The sequence below is a fragment of the Artemia sp. Qi Xiang Cuo genome, chromosome 1 (assembly GCF_049724085.1).
Source record: "Artemia sp. Qi Xiang Cuo chromosome 1, ASM4972408v1, whole genome shotgun sequence".
Classification (NCBI taxonomy): domain Eukaryota; kingdom Metazoa; phylum Arthropoda; class Branchiopoda; order Anostraca; family Artemiidae; genus Artemia; species Artemia sp. Qi Xiang Cuo.
The window spans coordinates 100,718,793-100,737,686 of record NC_142794.1 but is presented as its reverse complement, the minus strand read 5'-3'; the positions used below and the strand labels follow the sequence as shown (position 1 = coordinate 100,737,686).

General features: G+C 34.2%; 1 protein-coding gene across 1 annotated transcript in view; it reads right to left on the bottom strand.

The window, feature by feature from the left end:
• The window catches only part of LOC148957000 (PEX5-related protein-like), a 282,607-nt gene that overhangs the window by 36,805 nt on the left and 226,908 nt on the right, over nucleotides 1-18,894 (bottom strand). The window lies entirely within an intron of this gene.

Sequence of the window (18,894 nt, the reverse complement as noted above, 5' to 3'; positions counted from 1 at the left end):
TCATTGATCAATCTTTAATATGAAATTATAATATCATTTTACATACTATGGGCAGGAGGTTGTTCTTTACTGTAATCAATATTGAGCGACTCATAATCATTTTTCAGCCTGTCTTCGGTGTCACCATTTAAAATCTGTTTTTTTGCGTCTAACAAATCCTCCATAGCATCTGCTGCTCTGTCAATGACTCCTCCCTGAATTGCATTTTCTGGGTCATCTTCAATGTTTTCATCAATATTTTCTGCCTTCAGAATTTCTTTTGCACGTTCTCGGACCCTTTCTTCAAATTCTATATCGCTTTTCCTCTTAACAACAAATTTTTCGTGGTAAGCTTTTCGTGGTATGACTACCTTACTACAGCACAATGGATGAAAGTATGCCTCATGAATGGAGGTTTGCTGGTTCAAATCCGTCTGTAGTAAGGGATGAACAATTAAATGAGGCGATAAAACAGGAATGAATAAATCTACTGAAAACCGCTAGGACATTTCTGTCCCTGTAGATCTCCTCTACTCGTTGTCTTACAAATGTCCATTAGAAAGCTCCGGTAGAGAGGGCTGTACTGGATAATAGATGTTAGATCTAATACGAAGCCGATAGAAAATCGCTGTTTTTCATCACTGGAGGGCTGGGCGAAAGAAGAGTGGAACTGTGCTATTTGTCGCATTGCAGACACAGAGAGTGCTGCAAAAGATAGGGCTGCACCTCCGATTAAAAAATACTTCAAATGTTTCAGCATCTTTTATAATTTTTTATGAAAAAAGAGTTGAGTCTAGCAATTTTCAAGTTACGGACAAACGATAAAGAACTTTAAATAGATTTTTTTTATTTTTCTACTCTGAAGTACTTAGACACCAAAATCTGTTGGCCCAAGGAATGAGATTAATTTGCTCTTTTTAAGTTTTGTATAATAAAAAAGACTAGAATATTATTTTGGTATAATAAAGATCGAACTCTTCCCTATACTAACTTGCATACGCAACTTCACTATAGTTAAGATTACAGTATTTATATTATACATCATTATAAATTATAAAAGGTTCAAATGTTCGAAGATTATAGAGTTAAAAACTTTCCCACACTGGGAATCGAACCCGAGCCTGTTAAGTGCAAGTTAACTATCCTAGCCACTAGACCATATGGAACCATAAAGAAGTATGATTTAAGAGCCATATGCATATTATTATTTCACCATACCAATTATAATCCGGGTTGCAGCGGTAGCTAGCAACCTAGTAAGAGACGATCACGTCCAATGTTAAGAAATATAAAAACCCATAGTTCCTAATCCGGGTTGCAGCGGTAGCTAGCAACCTAGTAAGAGACGATCACCTCCAATGTCAAGAAATATAAAACCCCCCAACTCCTAAAAAAAGAGTCAGATCAAAACAAAAAGTACACCATTAGAACCGCCTTGTCCGAATCCTCTATAAAGGAAACTTACCTCCCTTTGGCTTGAATAACAAAGAAAATATATTGGCTTGAAAATCAAGAAAATTGACTTTTACCACGTTATTCTCCACAAACGGGATATTTTTTTCTTTCCGCTTTTTCTTTCTGCTCAGCTAGCTGGGCACTGGAAAATCATAGAGAGCTGTATAATAGCTCATTTTAAAGGAAATTGCAACATCTAGTCACTTTTGTATTTAAAAATAAAATACTTTTTAAAGTAGAATCAATTTTGTCAAAAAAATTGCATTTTTGATGTATTTTCATACTGCAGTCTTTTCAAAGATATTTGAATTTTGAAGCAATAAAACAGTCCATGTAATGAACTCTATAGTAATAATAGCTACTTGTCTCAATAGTAACCGAAACTCCTGGAACCAAAATTTTCTTTTTTTTACAGTAAAGAACGACATGACCATGCTAACTGAAATAATCCATTTTACATTATCCGGGTTGCAGCGGTAGCTAGCAACCTAGTAACAGACGATCACGTCCAATGTTAAGAAATATAAAAACCCCTAACTCCTGAGAAAAGAGTCATCTGGGTTGCAGCGGTAGCTAGCAACCTAGTAAGAGACGATCACCTCCAATGTCAAGAAATATAAAACCCCCCAACTCCTAAAAAAAGAGTCAGATCAAAACAAAAAGTACACCATTAGAACCGCCTTGTCCGAATCCTCTATAAAGGAAACTTACCTCCCTTTGGCTTGAATAACAAAGAAAATATATTGGCTTGAAAATCAAGAAAATTGACTTTTACCACGTTATTCTCCACAAACGGGATATTTTTTCTTTCCGCTTTTTCTTTCTGCTCAGCTAGCTGGGCACTGGAAAATCATAGAGAGCTGTATAATAGCTCATTTTAAAGGAAATTGCAACATCTAGTCACTTTTGTATTTAAAAATAAAATACTTTTTAAAGTAGAATCAATTTTGTCAAAAAAATTGCATTTTTGATGTATTTTCATACTGCAGTCTTTTCAAAGATATTTGAATTTTGAAGCAATAAAACAGTCCATGTAATGAACTCTATAGTAATAATAGCTACTTGTCTCAATAGTAACCGAAACTCCTGGAACCAAAATTTTCTTTTTTGGCTTAATCGCTAAAATTATTATGTAAACTGCAAAAATATTTATGATGCCTAATCAGTAATAGTAATTTTTTAATTTAAACAACAAAAATACATGAAAATTCTAAAATTAGTTTTGCTTTTTGTCTCCTGGAAGAAATTTTTTTTTCATCTCAGTTCAAATTTATTATTGTATCCTGTAACCCGTAAAGTACATATCTCCATATTATTGTCTCATAATTGCAATTATTTTAGTTTTCAGTCCAGAATCACTAAACTTATTATTTAAACTGCAAAAATATTTATGGTGTCTAACCAATAATACTAATTTTGTAATTCAAACAAGATAAATACCTGAAAATTTTAAAATTAGTTTTGTTTTATGCTAGGTTTTAGATACTCGACACGGGATTTTGTGTGCTTAATTATTTTAAATCTTGAAAAAATATGGTCTCACGCGAGTGGAAAAAAAGAAAGAATAACTAAAAACAATATCAAAATAGAACTATCCAAATTTCTACTAATAGAAAACTTTACTACACAAAAAATAAAGCTAACATCCTGAAATATAAGAAAAGTTTATTTAAAAGAGATAAAAATGCCACCAAACGCAATAAAGCTCGAGCACGCGTAAGGATTGCTACTAAGATGTCTTGTGATCCAGGATTTAAGAAAATGAAATATGACAGAGCAAAACAGAGGTATCTTACGGATCAGGGGTATCGAGAAGGGAAAATTGAGACAGCCAAACAAAAAAGCAAGGAACGGTATGATAACGATATAGATTACCGAAACAAACATAAGAAAAAAGTTGCAACCAGAATAATGGGTAGATACTGGGGTGACAAAAGCTATAATGAAAAAATTAAATTCTCTGCGAGGTTGTACCGAAGAACGCATAAGGACAAAGGGAAAAATTACATTCAGAAATACAAGAAGATGGCAAAAATGCAGGCTGATCTTTGTAAATTGAGAAACATTTTACGCATGTTTTATCGGGATCACGAAAAGTATTCGAAATTACAGATTAAAATTCTCTTTGAAAGAGCGGATGCTGTTGAAAAGTCGGCTAGAAATGCTTTGGCAAAGCTTCATGGCAATATCCAAAAGAAATGTTGTCAGTTTAACGAAAAGCTTCCAAGGTATGGATTGGCAACTGCGGAACAGTTTATAGATGCAATGGAAAATGTTCGACAACACAGTGAATATACGGAGGCGTACTTCTTAGAAAATTCGTATATTAATTTTGGAAGGAGCAATTGCAGTTTATGTAGCAGCAATAAAAATATATATACAAGCATACCTATCAACAGCGAAGGAAAAGCAATGTTTTTCAATTATGGCGAAAACGAGCCTGTTAGGGTTATTAGTAAATGTGTTTGTAAGACTAATGATTTAGAACAAATTCCTGGAACACCGACTCAAGAAAAAAGCATTTCTAACTGTGTTTTAAACAGTTCGTTTAGTTCTACTGAATATTTGGCAAAAAATTCTCTGTGTAGTAGAACACACTGTCCTGAAAAGTACGAGACAACTATTGAAAAATGCTCTAAAACTAGATCTGACAAGGAAATTATGATGGCTGAAGTCACCTATAACAATCTGAGTAAAAATTCAAAACCAAAAATTGGGCAGCAGGTTACTTGGCAATGTCACCCTGATATCTGCAAGCTCTATCCGACGGATATTGAATTATGTCAAATTCTTTTTGATATCCTTGAAAACAATATAGCATTAAAATTTTCAACTGACAAAGTGGTTAATTTCTACCTTGGCGGCTTGGATTATTGTGAAATCAATTACAGGGACACAAGAAAGCATGGGCATTCGTTATACTGTAGCCCAAATGAGGGATGTCAGAGCTATTTGCGTTCTCTAAGGGCACTAGCTCCACATTTTCCTGTCTTGAACTGTTTCATTAATAGCGTATATAAGGCAGTATCAAAATGTAAGATTATACAACATATTAATCTACTAAAAGTCGAGGGCTCGTACAAGGAACTAAGTCATCACATAGAAGAAGTGTCAAGTAGTTATAATAAAGAACGAACTCTTCCCTATACTAACTTGCATACGCAACTTCACTATACTTAAGATTACAGTATTTATATTATACATCATTATAAATTATAAAAGGTTCAAATGTTCGAAGATACATGAAAATTCTAAAATTAGTTTTACTTTTTGTCTCCTGGAAGAAAAATTTTTTTCATCTCAGTTCAAAGTTATTTTGTATCCTGGAACCAAACTTTTTTTGGTTTGTAATCCGGGTTGCAGCGGTAGCTAGCAACCTAGTAAGAGACGATCACCTCCAATGTTAAGAAATATAAAACCCCCCAACTCCTAAAAAAGAGTCAGATCAAAACAAAAAGTACACCATTAGAACCGCCTTGTCCGAATCCTCTATAAAGGAAACTTACCTCCCTTTGGCTTGAATAACAAAGAAAATATATTGGCTTGAAAATCAAGAAAATTGACTTTTACCACGTTATTACACTAAAAGACGATCACTGAAATAACAAACCATTCCATACAATGGACTTAGTTAGCTACTTGATTGTTTGAGTTTCGTCTCTTACTATTTAAAAGAAGAAAAAGCCGTAGGCTTTTTCCTGTTTGTAATAATACATTAAAATTTACATTAAAATACGATAGCTGAAATAACAAACCATTCCATACATTGGACTTAGTTAGCTACTTGATTGTTTGAGTTTTATAATGAAGATTGAACTCTTCCAAATACTAACTTGCATACGCAACTTCACTATAGTTAAGATTACAGTATTTATATTATACATCATTATAAATTATAGAAGGTTCAAATGTTCGAAGATTATAGAGTTAAAAATTTTCCCACACCGGGAATCGAACCCGAGCCTGTTAAGTGAAAGTTAACTATCCTAGCCAATAGACCATATGGAAGCATAAAGAAGTATGATTTAAGAGCCATATGCATATTATTATTTCACCATACCAATTATAATAAGGCCAAAACAAAACTGTCGACATGCATATAATAAAGATCAAACTCTTCCCTATACTAACTTGCATACGCAACTTCACTATAGTTAAGATTACAGTATTTATATCCGGGTTGCAGCGGTAGCTAGCAACCTAGTAAGAGACGATCACGTCCAATGTTTTTCCGGGTTGCAGCGGTAGCTAGCAACCTAGTAAGAGACGATCACGTCCAATGTCAAGAAATATAAAACCCCCCAACTCCTAGAAACATAGTCAGATCACAACAAAAAGTACACCATTAGAACCGCCTTGTCCGAAACCCCTATAAAGGAAACTTACCACCCTTTGGCTTGAATAACAAAGAAAATATATTGGCTTGAAAATCAAGAAAATTGACTTTAACCACATTATTCTGCACAAACGGGATATTTTTTTCTTTCTTTTGTTTCCAGAGATAGCTTGGCACTGGAACATCGTAGAGAGTTGTTCAATGGCTCATTTTAAAGGAAATCTCTAGATCTAGCGCCTTTTGCACTTAATTTTTTTTATTAATTATTTTTCCCGAAAAACTTAATTTTGTATATACAATATTGATCAATGACGTCATAGTCGTTGGATGTAGTACATATACAGTAAAGAACGATCTCTCGCCAATAGTAACTGATATACGGTGGCTCCAGGGGTAGCTACATCCGGGTTGCAGCGGTATCTAGGATCCGGGTTTTTAAAGTAAAGAACATCACAAAAAGGATCTATATAGTTCATTATAAATTTGCATTGTGTTAGTTTCATCTGTATTTAACAAGTACTACGCAATTTAATGTCTTGAATATTTCATTTCTTTTTCATTTATTCTTCAAGTCTAATTTTGTTTTCTCTATTACTTTGCTTCATCATTTCCAACTTTTCTGCATGTACTTTATTACGATAAATAAAATATAAAAGTTGGCAGTAGGTGGTTTGTATCCACCGACCTCTAGGCTGTGAGCCCATCGCGCTTCCTCTATGCCAAGCTGCTTTGATTTTAAAATGTTACCAAACTTGTATATGATGAATTACAAGAAAATTTGGGTTGCGGTGGTTGCTAGCAACTTAGTAAGACACGATCACATCCCATACTAAGAAATAAAATAACCCATAACTCCTAACAAGAGTCTCAGATCAAAATGTCTAGGTAAGAATAATGTTGGCACAATGGATTAATTATATAATTTTTTTTAGACCAGAACACTTTGTATAGAAGGGGTTGTCGTAGAAACTTCAAAAAGCGCCCCATTACATTGGAAATTGAGAGGGCTAGTGTCCTTTTTAATGGTCTAAAGTGATTTTATCCGGGTTGCTGCAGTTGCTAGAAACCCAGTAAGAGATGATCACGTCCCATACTAAGAAATACAATAGCCCATAACTCCGAAAAATATTGTTCAATCAAAGCGCAAAGTACATTATTGAAACTACCTTGTCCGAAACTCCTATATAGGAAACTTACAGTCTCTTGGCATAAACAACAAAGAAAATATTTTGGCTTAAAACAAGAAAATTGGCTTGAACTACGACATTCTGCGTTGAAGGCATTTTTTTTCTTTTTTCTATATGTTTTTTCTCCTCAGGTAGCTGGACACTAGAAAATCATTGAAAGCTTTTAATGGCTCATTTTAAATGAAATTGCTACATCTACTGCCTTTTGTATTTAACAAAAGCAGTAGTTTTTGAAATAGAATCAATTTGTACAAAAAAACTGCATTTTCATATAAAACTTGATAAATGACGTCATAATTGTAGGTTGTAACCGTATATGACGCAATATGTGAAGGCAGTATTTATACAGGCTTATTTTTCGACAAGATAATATAAGAAATATATGATTGATTGATATAATTCCTTATAAATGGGGACTATATAACTTTCACCGGATATAGCTGAAGCTTAGTAAAGAAAAAACCAAGGCATATAGTAACTACAAGTTAGATGACACAAGCATTTTTTATAAGATTCTTATCAAGTAAAAGACGATGAAAAATACATAAGACAATATTGTTCAAAAATGTTGTAATGAACGATATTGTTCATTATGAATATAGATCCGGGTTGTAATGGTAGCTAGTATAATAAAGAACGACTTCTTGCCTATACTAAATTTTATAGGCCACTTAACTATAGTATAGGCTAGTACAGTTATTATATTTAAGGTCAATATATTAAAATTTTCCACTAAAAGACGGTCATTGGAATAAAAACCCAATACATACATTTGATTTAGTTAAAAAAGGTAAAGGTAAAGGATGCGGCACTAGACCCTTAAGATCCAAACCGGCGGTGCTGATCTCCGTTTCGTGGCCCTTCAGCCAGGAAGTGCAATGGGGGGCTGGGGGCCAGCCAACCTATGCTTTCGCAAACCCTTCCTTATTGATTTAGTTAGCTACTTGATTGTTTGAGGCTAGTCTCTTACTATTTCAAAGAAGAAAAAGCCGTAGGCTTTTTCCTGTTTGTAATCAATTAGAAAGAGTTCTACCTTTAAAATTATTACATTAAATCTGTGTTGCAGCGGTAGCTAGCTACCTAGTAAGAGACGATCACGTCCAATGTTAAGAAATATAAATACCCCTAATTCCTGAGAAAAGAGTCAGATCAAAACAAAAATTACACCATTAGAACCACTTTGTTCAAAACCCCTATTAAGGAAACTTATCACTCTTTGGCTTGAATAAAAAAGAAAATATATTGGCTTGAAAATCAAGAAAATTGACTTTAACCACGTTATTCTCCACAAACGGGATATTTTTTTTCTTTCCGCTTGATTTTCCTCCTCAATTAGCTGGGCACTGGAAAATCATAGAGAGCTGTATAATAGCTCATTTGAAAGGAAATTGCAACATCTAGTCACCTTTGTAATTAAAAATAAAATACTTTTTAAAGTAGAATCAATTTTGTCAAAAAAATTGCATTTTTGATCCGGGTTGCAGCGGTAGCTAGCAACCTAGTAAGAGACGATCACGTCCAATGTTAAGAAATATAAAAACCCATAGCTCCTAAAAAAGGAGTCAGATCAAAACAAAAAGTACACCATTAGAACCGCCTTGTCCGAAACCCCTTTTTGGGAAACTTTCTGTCCCTTGGCTTGAACAGCAAGGGAAATATATTGGCTTGAAAATCAAGAAAATTGACTTTAACCACGTTATTCTCCCCAAACGGGATATTTTTTCTCTTTTCTTTGTATCCAGAGATAGCTTGGCACTGGAACATTGTAGAGGGTTGTTCAATAGCACATTTTAAAGGAAATTAATTGGGTTAAAAACCTTTTGTAACTAAAATAAATTATTTCTAAAAGAGAATAAATTTTTCCACCAAAAACTGCATTTTTGATGTCTTTTCTCATAATTTGGGTTGCAGCAGTAGCTAGCAACCTAGCAAGAGACGATCACTCCAATGCTAAGAAATATAAAAACCCAAAACTCCTAAAAATACAGTCAGATCAAAACAAAGGTGCATCATTAGAATTACCTTGTCTGAAACCCTACTAGATAAATTAGAGCTATGACGTGAATAGAAAAACACGATATTATGTTGTGGTTTCTGAATACGTCATGAAATAATATCATTGCGCCATGACGTCATCATGAAATAAAATCATTACGCTGTGACGTCATAATTATTATATAAGAAGCGTCAGAACTGTAAATGTTCTCATTCATAATTACATAATGGTTTCAATCAAGCAAGCTGCACGCAAGTTAAAAAAAAACAGTACTACACAAACAACAGAGATAGTATCTTGAAAAGAAAAAAGCAAAGGTATTCAACCGACCAGGCGTATCGAGAAGTAATAATTGAGAGAGCAAAACAAAACAGCAAGATGTGTTATCACAATGATGAAGATTATAGACATGCAAAAATTGAGACAGCCAAACAAAAGATCAAGGGAGCGTTATCAAAATGATGAAGATTACAGAGAAGCAAGAATTGAGCAGGCTAGACAAAAGATCAAGGAGCGTTATCACAATGATAAACTTTATAGAGAAGCAACAATTGAGCAGGCTAGACAAAAGAGCAAGGAACGGTATGATAATGATGATTTACAGTAAAGAACGATCTCTCTCCCATACTAACTGATATATGGTGGTTCCAGGTGTAGTTATTACATCCGGGTTGCAGCGTTAGCTAGCAACCTAGTAAGAGACGATCACGTCCAATGTTTTACATTAAAGAACGAAAAGTAACCCATAACGCCTGAAAAAACATTCAGATCAAAACATTCAGATCAAAAGTATACTATTAGAACTGCCTTGTCCAAAACCTCTATATAGCAAACTTACCGTCCCTTGGCTTGAATAACAAGGAAAATATGTTTGCTTGAAAATCAAGTAAATTGACTTTAACCACAATATTCTCCACAAATGGTATCTTTTTTTCTTTCCGCTTGATTTCACTCCTCAGCTAGCTGGACACTGGAAAATCATAGACAGCTGTATAATGGTTCATTTCAAAGGAATCCGGGTTGCAGCGGTAGCTAGCAACCTAGTAAGAGACGATCACGTCCAATGTTAAGAAGTATAAAAACCCATAGTTCCTAACAAAGGAGTCAGATCAAAACAAAAAGTAAACCATTAGAACCGTCTTGTCCGAAACCCCTGTATAGGAAACTTTCTGTCCCTTGGCTTGAACAGAAATGGAAATATATTGGCTTGAAAATCAAGAAAATTGACTTTAACCACGTTATTCTCCCCAAACGGGATATTTTTTTCTTTTTTTTTCTTTTTCTTTTCCACAGATAGCTTGGCACTGGAACATCGTAGAGGGTTGTTCAATAGCTCATTTTAAAGGAAATTAATTGGGTTTAAAATCTATAGTAACTAAAATAAATTATTTCTAAAAGAGAATAAATTTTTCCACCAAAAACTGCATTTTTGATGTCTTTTCACACTGCAGTCTTTCAAACATAATCGTATACCAGCGGTAAGATTTGAACCCACGCCTCCGAAGAGACTGGTGGCTAACACCAGTGTCTTGGACCACTCGGCCAGGCTGCCTCTCATAAATAAATATATATGTGAATTTGGGTTGCAGCAGTAGCTAGCAACCTAGTAAGAGACGATCAGTCCCATGCTAAGAAATATAACAAAAGTCCTAAAAATAGAGTAAGATCAAAACAAAAGTACATCATTAGAACTACCTTGTCTGAAACCCTACTAAATAAATAATAAATGTCGTAGCTTTATATTAGAGCTATGAAGTGAATAGAAAAACACGAAATTATATTGTTGTTTCTGATGACGTCATGAAATAATATCATTGCGCCTTGACGTCAATAAAATCATTACGCCGTGACGTCATAATTACTACTTAAGAACGACACAGATGTAAATTCTCTCATTCTTGATTAGAATAATGGTTAGATCGAAGCAAGCTATACGCAATTTGAAAAAACAGTACTACACAAACAACAGAGATAGTATCTTGAAAAGAGAAAAGCAAAGGTATTCAACCGACCAGGCACATCGAGAAGTAAAAATTGAGAGAGCAAAACGAAGGTATTAAACCGACCAGGCGTATCGAGAAGTAATAATTGAGAGAGCAAAACAAAGGTATTCAACCTACCAGGCGCATCGAGAAGTAAAAATTGAGAGAGCAAAACAAAGGTATTCAACCGACCAGGCGTATCGAGAAGTAATAATTGAGAGAGCAAAACAAAGGTATTCAACCGACCAGGCGTATCGAGAAGTAATAATTGAGAGTGCAAAACAAAACAGCAAGATGTGTTATCACAATGATGAAGATTATAGACATGCAAAAATTGAGACAGCCAAACAAAAGATCAAGGAGCGTAACTGGGGTGACAAAATCTATAATGAAAAAATTAAATTCTCTGCGAGGTTGTACCGAAGAACGCATAAGGACAAAGGGAAAAATTACATTCAGAAATACAAGAAGATGGCAAAAATGCAGGCTGATCTTTGTAAATTGAGAAACATTTTACGCATGTTTTATCGGGATCACAAAAAGTATTCAAAATTACAGATTAAAATTCTCTTTGAAAGAGCGGATGCTGTTGAAAAGTTGGCTAGAAATTCCTTGGCAAAGCTTCATAGTAATATCCAAAAGAAATGTTGTCAGTTTAACGAAAAGCTTCCAAGGTATGGATTGGCAACTGCGGAACAGTTTATAGATGCAATGGAAAATGTTCGACAACACAGTGAATATACGGAGGCGTACTTCTTAGAAAATTCGTATATTAATTTTGGAAGGAGCAATTGCAGTTTATGTAGCAGCAATAAAAATATATATACAAGCATACCTATCAACAGCGAAGGAAAAGCAATGTTTTTCAATTATGACGAAAACGAGCCTGTTAGGGTTATTAGTAAATGTGTTTGTAAGACTAATGATTTAGAACAAATTCCTGGAACACCGACTCAAGAAAAAAGCATTTCTAACTGTGTTTTAAACAGTTCGTTTAGTTTATAATAAAGAACGACCTTTTGCCTATATTAAGTTACATTAAAGTTTTTATATTTAGATAGGAGGGAGCTAAACTGAGTTTCTTTTAAACTTTAATAACTGTAAGAGACAAGAAAAACGCATCAAAACTGAACATTTTTTTCTTTTCTTGAAGCAAAAAAAGAAGAATAAAAAAAACGAAAACAAGACAAGAATAAATGAATGAAGGGAAAATAAGAGAAGCATTTCCTCATTTACTTTTAGCTATTGTGGAACAAAATAAAACTCAAATAACAAAGTACTATTGTGATCTCTCGTCCAGGGCAAAGAATCCACATTTTTCACTTCAAGCCATACTTCTGTACCATGATGCTTAACTTGTGATTTTACTATTTGACCAAGATCCTTCATGCGCCTCGCTTTTGCCAAAAGTTCGTTTTGTATGGAATTCAGTGTGGGCAGTAAATCTGTGCAAATCTGAATGGTTGAACCCTTTAGTTTACTGACACACTGCATGACAAGCTGAGAATTAGCTTCACTACTAATTTGACTAAAACAGGACCTAACATGATACGGTTGTTACGACTTTGACGATCTGTAATAAATGAATTGGGCTTTGGTGCCAGGAGTCTGAAACACTTAAGGATAGGAACTGCAGTTTTAATTCCGAGAGAATTCATTAGCAATTTCTTAACTGTCTCTTCAGTAGGCTGATTTGCCTTTGTAGGAAGATTATCAATAATTCCATTCATGTTTTGCTCCTTAATATCAAGAAAGAGCAATTGCTTTTCAAGCTTCTCAGTTCTTTCAGTCTGTAGTAATTTATCCGAGCCTATTCAGCTCCACTTGCGGACAACAAATTGTCTCAAACGCTGGGGCAAAGGTAAAATTGGCCAAAATCAACTTCCATTGACTTCCATTGGCCAAGGACCATTGGAAGGCGACATATTCAACGGAAAAAATTTTAAGGGAAGAATCTCCTGTTCAATCGAAGAAGTGAATATATCATTTAAGATCGATCGTTACCACAGCGTGATTTGAACTCAAATCCTCCTTCGCTGAAAGACAAGTTCATATCCACAGGACCGTGATAACTTATAATATAAATATATCATTCAGTTTATGGTGTCTAAGATTTCTAAGAACGATTTCTACTAAGCTTTATACTTTTGGTTTTCTATATTAAGGTTTTGAAATTGTTGTAATCTCTTGTCAAAATATATAAGAATATTTTTGCAATTTCCAGCTTTTTGCTCTTTAACAATTTAATGTACTTCTCCATATTTGAAAATTTTCAATTTTTCCTCATAAGTGTGACAAGTTTGACAACGTCATTACAATGCTGAGTTATATAAAAATGGCGTCACTCACACGAATATTTTTATCCTGAAAAAAAAGTTCTTGCCAAATTTTCTCAAAGTTCTGACCTATCTAATTAGAAATGGCAAAAACCCTAAGAGTTTGGGTTTTTCTATTTTTTTGTCAACGGAATGGTGAATTATTTAGAAATCTAACCCTAGAACAAATTAGAAAGACAATAGATGCCTTGTCAGCAAAGATTTTACTGAATTTGATTGTTCACTAGTCTACGTGACCACTCACGGAAACTACCCCGACAGACTTGCAGCCTTCGACATGATGTATGACAGCGACTCAGTTATAGAGCCTTTTTATGCCGCCGACCAATTTTTAGGGAAACCAAAATTTTCATCTTTGATGCGTGCAGAGGGGCTAAAAAAGATAAGGGTAAGATTGTAAATTAAATTAAAAAAAACACACATTGTGCCCACATCATTCTTTACTTAGGCAGTGCTAGTGCGTTGCCTATGATACCATTTAGTCTAGCGGTTTAGGATAATTAGCTTTCAACTGACCGGCTCATGTTCGAATCTCGGCTTGTGAATTATTTTTAAAACTTAATCTTAAGAAATTGATTAACTAATTTGATATGAAATGGATTACTAAGGGCAAGAGTTCGGTCCTTGCTATAACTTGAAGGAAAATAGATATTAAATAATCTATAAGGGCGTCTTTGTGCTTAAGGAAGTTGGCGTTAAATTCCACTTTGGCAAAACTTAGCACATACTGTCTTTTCAATACTAAAGTGAGATACCAATGTAGAGCACATATAAGTGAAACTTGTTTTGGGTAAAAGTTGACTTAAAACGATGCTAACTCCTATCATTAGCATGATTTGTGATCCGGGTTGCAGCGGTAGCTAGCAGCCTAGTAAGAGACGATCACGTCCAATGTTAAGAAATATAAAAACCCATAGTTCCTAACAAAGGAGTCAGATCAAAACAAAAAGTACACCATTAGAACCGCCTTGTCCGAAACCCCTGTATAGGAAACTTTTTGTCCCTTGGCTTGAACAGCAAGGAAAATATATTGGCTTGAAAATCAAGAAAAGTGGCAGCTACTACAACATTCTGCCTAAACTGTATATTTTTTTCTTTCTTTTTTTCTTTTTTTCTTTTCCACAGATAGCTTGGCACTGGAACATTGTATAGGGTTGTTCAATAGCTCATTTTAAAGGAAATTAATTGGGTTAAAAACCTTTTTTAACTAAAATAAATTATTTCTAAAAGAGAATAAATTTTTCAACCAAAAACTGCATTTTCGATGTCTTTTCACACTGCAGTCTTTCAAACATAATCGTATACCAGCGGTAAGATTTGAACCCACGCCTCCGAAGAGACTGGTGGCTAACACCAGTGCCTTGGACCACTCGGCCAGGTTGCCTCTCATAAATAACTATATATGTGAATCTGGGTTGCAGCAGTAGTCCGGGTTGCAGCGGTAGCTAGCAACCTAGTAAGAGACAATCACGTCCAATGTTAAGAAATATAAAAACCCATAGTTCCTAACAAAGGAATCATATCAAAACAAAAAGTACACCATTAGAACCGCCTTGTCCGAAACCTCTGTATAGGAAACTTTCTGTCCCTTGGCTTGAACAGCAAGGGAAATATATTGGCTTGAAAATCAAGAAAATTGACTTTAACCACGTTATTCTCCCCAAACGGGAGATTTTTTTCTTTTTTTTTTCTTTTCCACAGATAGCTTGGCACTGGAACATCGTAGAGCGTTGTTCAATAGCTCATTTTAAAGGAAATTAATTGGGTTAAAAATCTATAGTAACTAAAATAAATTATTTCTAAAAGAGAATAAATTTTTCCACCTAAAACTGCATTTTTGATGTCTTTTCACACTGCAGTCTTTCAAACATATTCGTATACCAGTTATCCGGGTTGCAGCGGTAGCTAGCAACCTAGTAAGAGACGATCACGTCCAATGTTAAGAAATATAAAAACCCATAGTTCCTAACAAAGGAGTCAGATCAAAACAAAAAGTAAACCATTAGAACCGCCTTGTCCGAAACCCCTGTATAGGAAACTTTCTGTCCCTCGGCTTGAACAGCAAGGGAAATATATTGGCTTGAAAATCAAGAAAATTGACTTTAACCACGTTATTCTCCCCAAACGGGATATTTTTTTCTTTTTTTTTTTTTTTCTTTTCCACAGATAGCTTGGCACTGGAACATCGTAAAGGGTTGTTCAATAGCGCATTTTAAAGGAAATTAATTGGGTTAAAATTCTATAGTAACTAAAATAAATTATTTCTAAAAGAGAATAAATTTTTCCACCAAAAACTGCATTTTTGATGTCTTTTCACACTGCAGTCTTTCAAACATAATCGTATACCAGCGGTAAGATTTGAACCCACGCCTCCGAAGAGACTGGTGGCTAACACCAGTGTCTTGGACCACTCAGCCAGGCTGCCTCTCATAAATAAATATATATGTGAATTTGGGTTGCAGCAGTAGCTAGCAACCTAGTAAGAGACGATCAGTCCCATGCTAAGAAATATAACAAAAGTCCTAAAAATAGAGTAAGATCAAAACAAAAGTACATCATTAGAACTACCTTGTCTGAAACCCTACTAGATAAATAATGAATGTCGTAGCTTTATATTAGAGCTATGAAGTGAATAGAAAAACACGAAATTATATTGTTGTTTCTGATGACGTCATGAAATAATATCATTGCGCCTTGACGTCAATAAAATCATTACGCCGTGACGTCATAATTACTACTTAAGAACGACACAGATGTAAATTCTCTCATTCTTGATTAGAATAATGGTTAGATCGAAGCAAGCTATACGCAATTTGAAAAAACAGTACTACACAAACAACAGAGATAGTATCTTGAAAAGAGAAAAGCAAAGGTATTCAACCGACCAGGCGCATCGAGAAGTAAAAATTGAGAGAGCAAAACAAAGGTATTCAACCGACCAGGCGTATCGAGAAGTAATAATTGAGAGAGCAAAACAAAGGTATTCAACCGACCAGGCGTATCGAGAAGTAATAATTGAGAGAGAAAAACAAAGCTAATCAAACTAAAAGGCGAATCTAGAAGTAATAATAGAGAGAGCAATACAAAGGTATTCAACCGACCAGGCGTATCGAGAAGTAATAATTGAGAGAGAAAAACAAAACAGCAAGATGTGTTATCACAATGATGAAGATTATAGACATGCAAAAATTGAGACAGCCAAACAAAAGATCAAGGAGCGTTACTGGGGTGACAAAATCTATAATGAAAAAATTAAATTCTCTGCGAGGTTGTACCGAAGAACGCATAAGGACAAAGGGAAAAATTACATTCAGAAATACAAGAAGATGGCAAAAATGCAGGCTGATCTTTGTAAATTGAGAAACATTTTACGCATGTTTTATCGGGATCACAAAAAGTATTCAAAATTACAGATTAAAGTTCTCTTTGAAAGAGCGGATGCTGTTGAAAAGTCGGCTAGAAATTCCTTGGCAAAGCTTCATAGTAATATCCAAAAGAAATGTTGTCAGTTTAACAAAAAGCTTCCAAGGTATGGATTGGCAACTGCGGAACAGTTTATAGATGCAATGGAAAATGTTCGACAACACAGTGAATATACGGAGGCCTACTTCTTAGAAAATTCGTATATTAATTTTGGAAGGAGCAATTGCAGTTTATGTAGCAGCAATAAAAATATATATACAAGCATACCTATCAACAGCGAAGAAAAAGGAGTTTTTTCAATTATGGCGAAAACGAGCCTGATAGGGTTATTAGTAAATGTATTTGTAAGACTAATGGTTTAGAACAAATTCCTAGAACACCGACTCAATAAAAAAGTATTTCTAACTGTGTTTTAAACAGTTCTTTTAGTTCTACTGAATATTTGGCAAAAAATTCTCTGTGTAGTAGAACAAACTGTCCTGAAAAGTACGAGACAACTATTGAAAAATGCTCTAAAACTAGATCTGACAAGGAAATTATGATGGCTGATTTTATGATAAAGAACGACCTCTTGCCTATACTAAATTTTATACGCCACTTAATTATAGTATAGGTTAGTAATTCAAGAGATAGCATGGCACTGGAACATCGTAGAGAGTTGTTCAATGGCTCATTTTAAAGGAAATTAATGGGGTTAAAAACCTTTTGTAATTAAAACAAATTATTTTTATTACATTAAGAAATTTTAATTATGTTCCTAAGGAAATCATCATAAGTAAAAATTTCCCATACAAAAATTGAACTCAAGCCTACTGGGTGAGAGCTATCCCAACCTCTAGACCATATAGGATATATTACAATATCCGATTAATGAAGTTTATGTTAAAGAACAAATTATAAACCTAGTTAGCTGCCTGATTTATAATAAAGAACGACCTCTTGCCTATACTAAATTTATAGACCACTGAACTATAGTATAGGTTAGTAAGGTTTACATAAAGGACTGATTATAATAAAGAACGAACGCTTGCTCATAGTAACTGAAATATTAATTAAAAGTAGTATATACATAAAGGATCGATCTGAAAATTAGTAAATAACAAACAACAGCATGTAATTACAATAAAGAACGACCTTTAATTACATTTTGTAATCATGAAATATAAAATATAGTAATATAAAATATTACTAAATAACCATATATGACGTAATGAGCGACTTGACGTAAAAATTTAAAAAATATACAATAAAGAACGACACCTTGCCCATGTTAACTGAAATATAAATAGGGATTATGTAATTTCCAATAGTATCATGGCTGTAGAGATGGCTGAAACCTAGTTACAATAAAAAACGATCATTGGAATAACAAAAAATTGCATACCTTTGGAATTAGCTAGCTACTTGATTATTTGAGACTCGTCTCTTACTATTTAAAAGAAGAAAAAGCCGTAGGCTTTTTCCTGTTTGTATTTATAGTTAAAAAACGATTACAGTAAAGAACGATCTCTCGCCAATATTTATAATAAAGAACGACCTCTTTCCTATACTAAATTTTATAGGCCACTTAACTATAGTATAGGCTAGTACAGTTATTATATTTAAGGTCAATATATTAAAATTTTAAGTAAAGAACGATCACTCTCCCATACTAACTGATATATGGCGGTTCCAGGTGTAGTTACATAAAGGACGAATATAGCTCATCATAAATGGTGTTTGTCAATTATCCGGGTTGCAGTGGTAGCTAGCAACCTAGTCTGGGTAGCAGCGGTAGCTAGCAACCTAGTAAGAGATGATCACGTCCAATGTTACGAAATATAAAAACTCATGGTTCCTAAAAAAGGAGTCAGATCAAAACAAAAAGTTCACCATTAGAACCGCCTTGTCCGAAACCCCTGTATAGGAAACTTTCAGTCCCTTGGCTTGAACAACAAGGGAAATATATTGGCTTGAAAATCAAGAAAATTACATTAAAATACGATCATTGGAATAACATACCGCTGCATACATTGGACTTAGATAGCTACTTGATTGCTTGAAGATCGTCTCTTACTATTTCAAAGAAGAAAAAGCCGTAGGCTTTTTCCTGTTTGTAATGATATAGCATAAAGAGAAACCCAAGTTGTAACTGACGTCATCCTGGTTGTTATAGTAAAGAATTATAATAAAGATTCATTAAAAGACGATCATTAGAGTT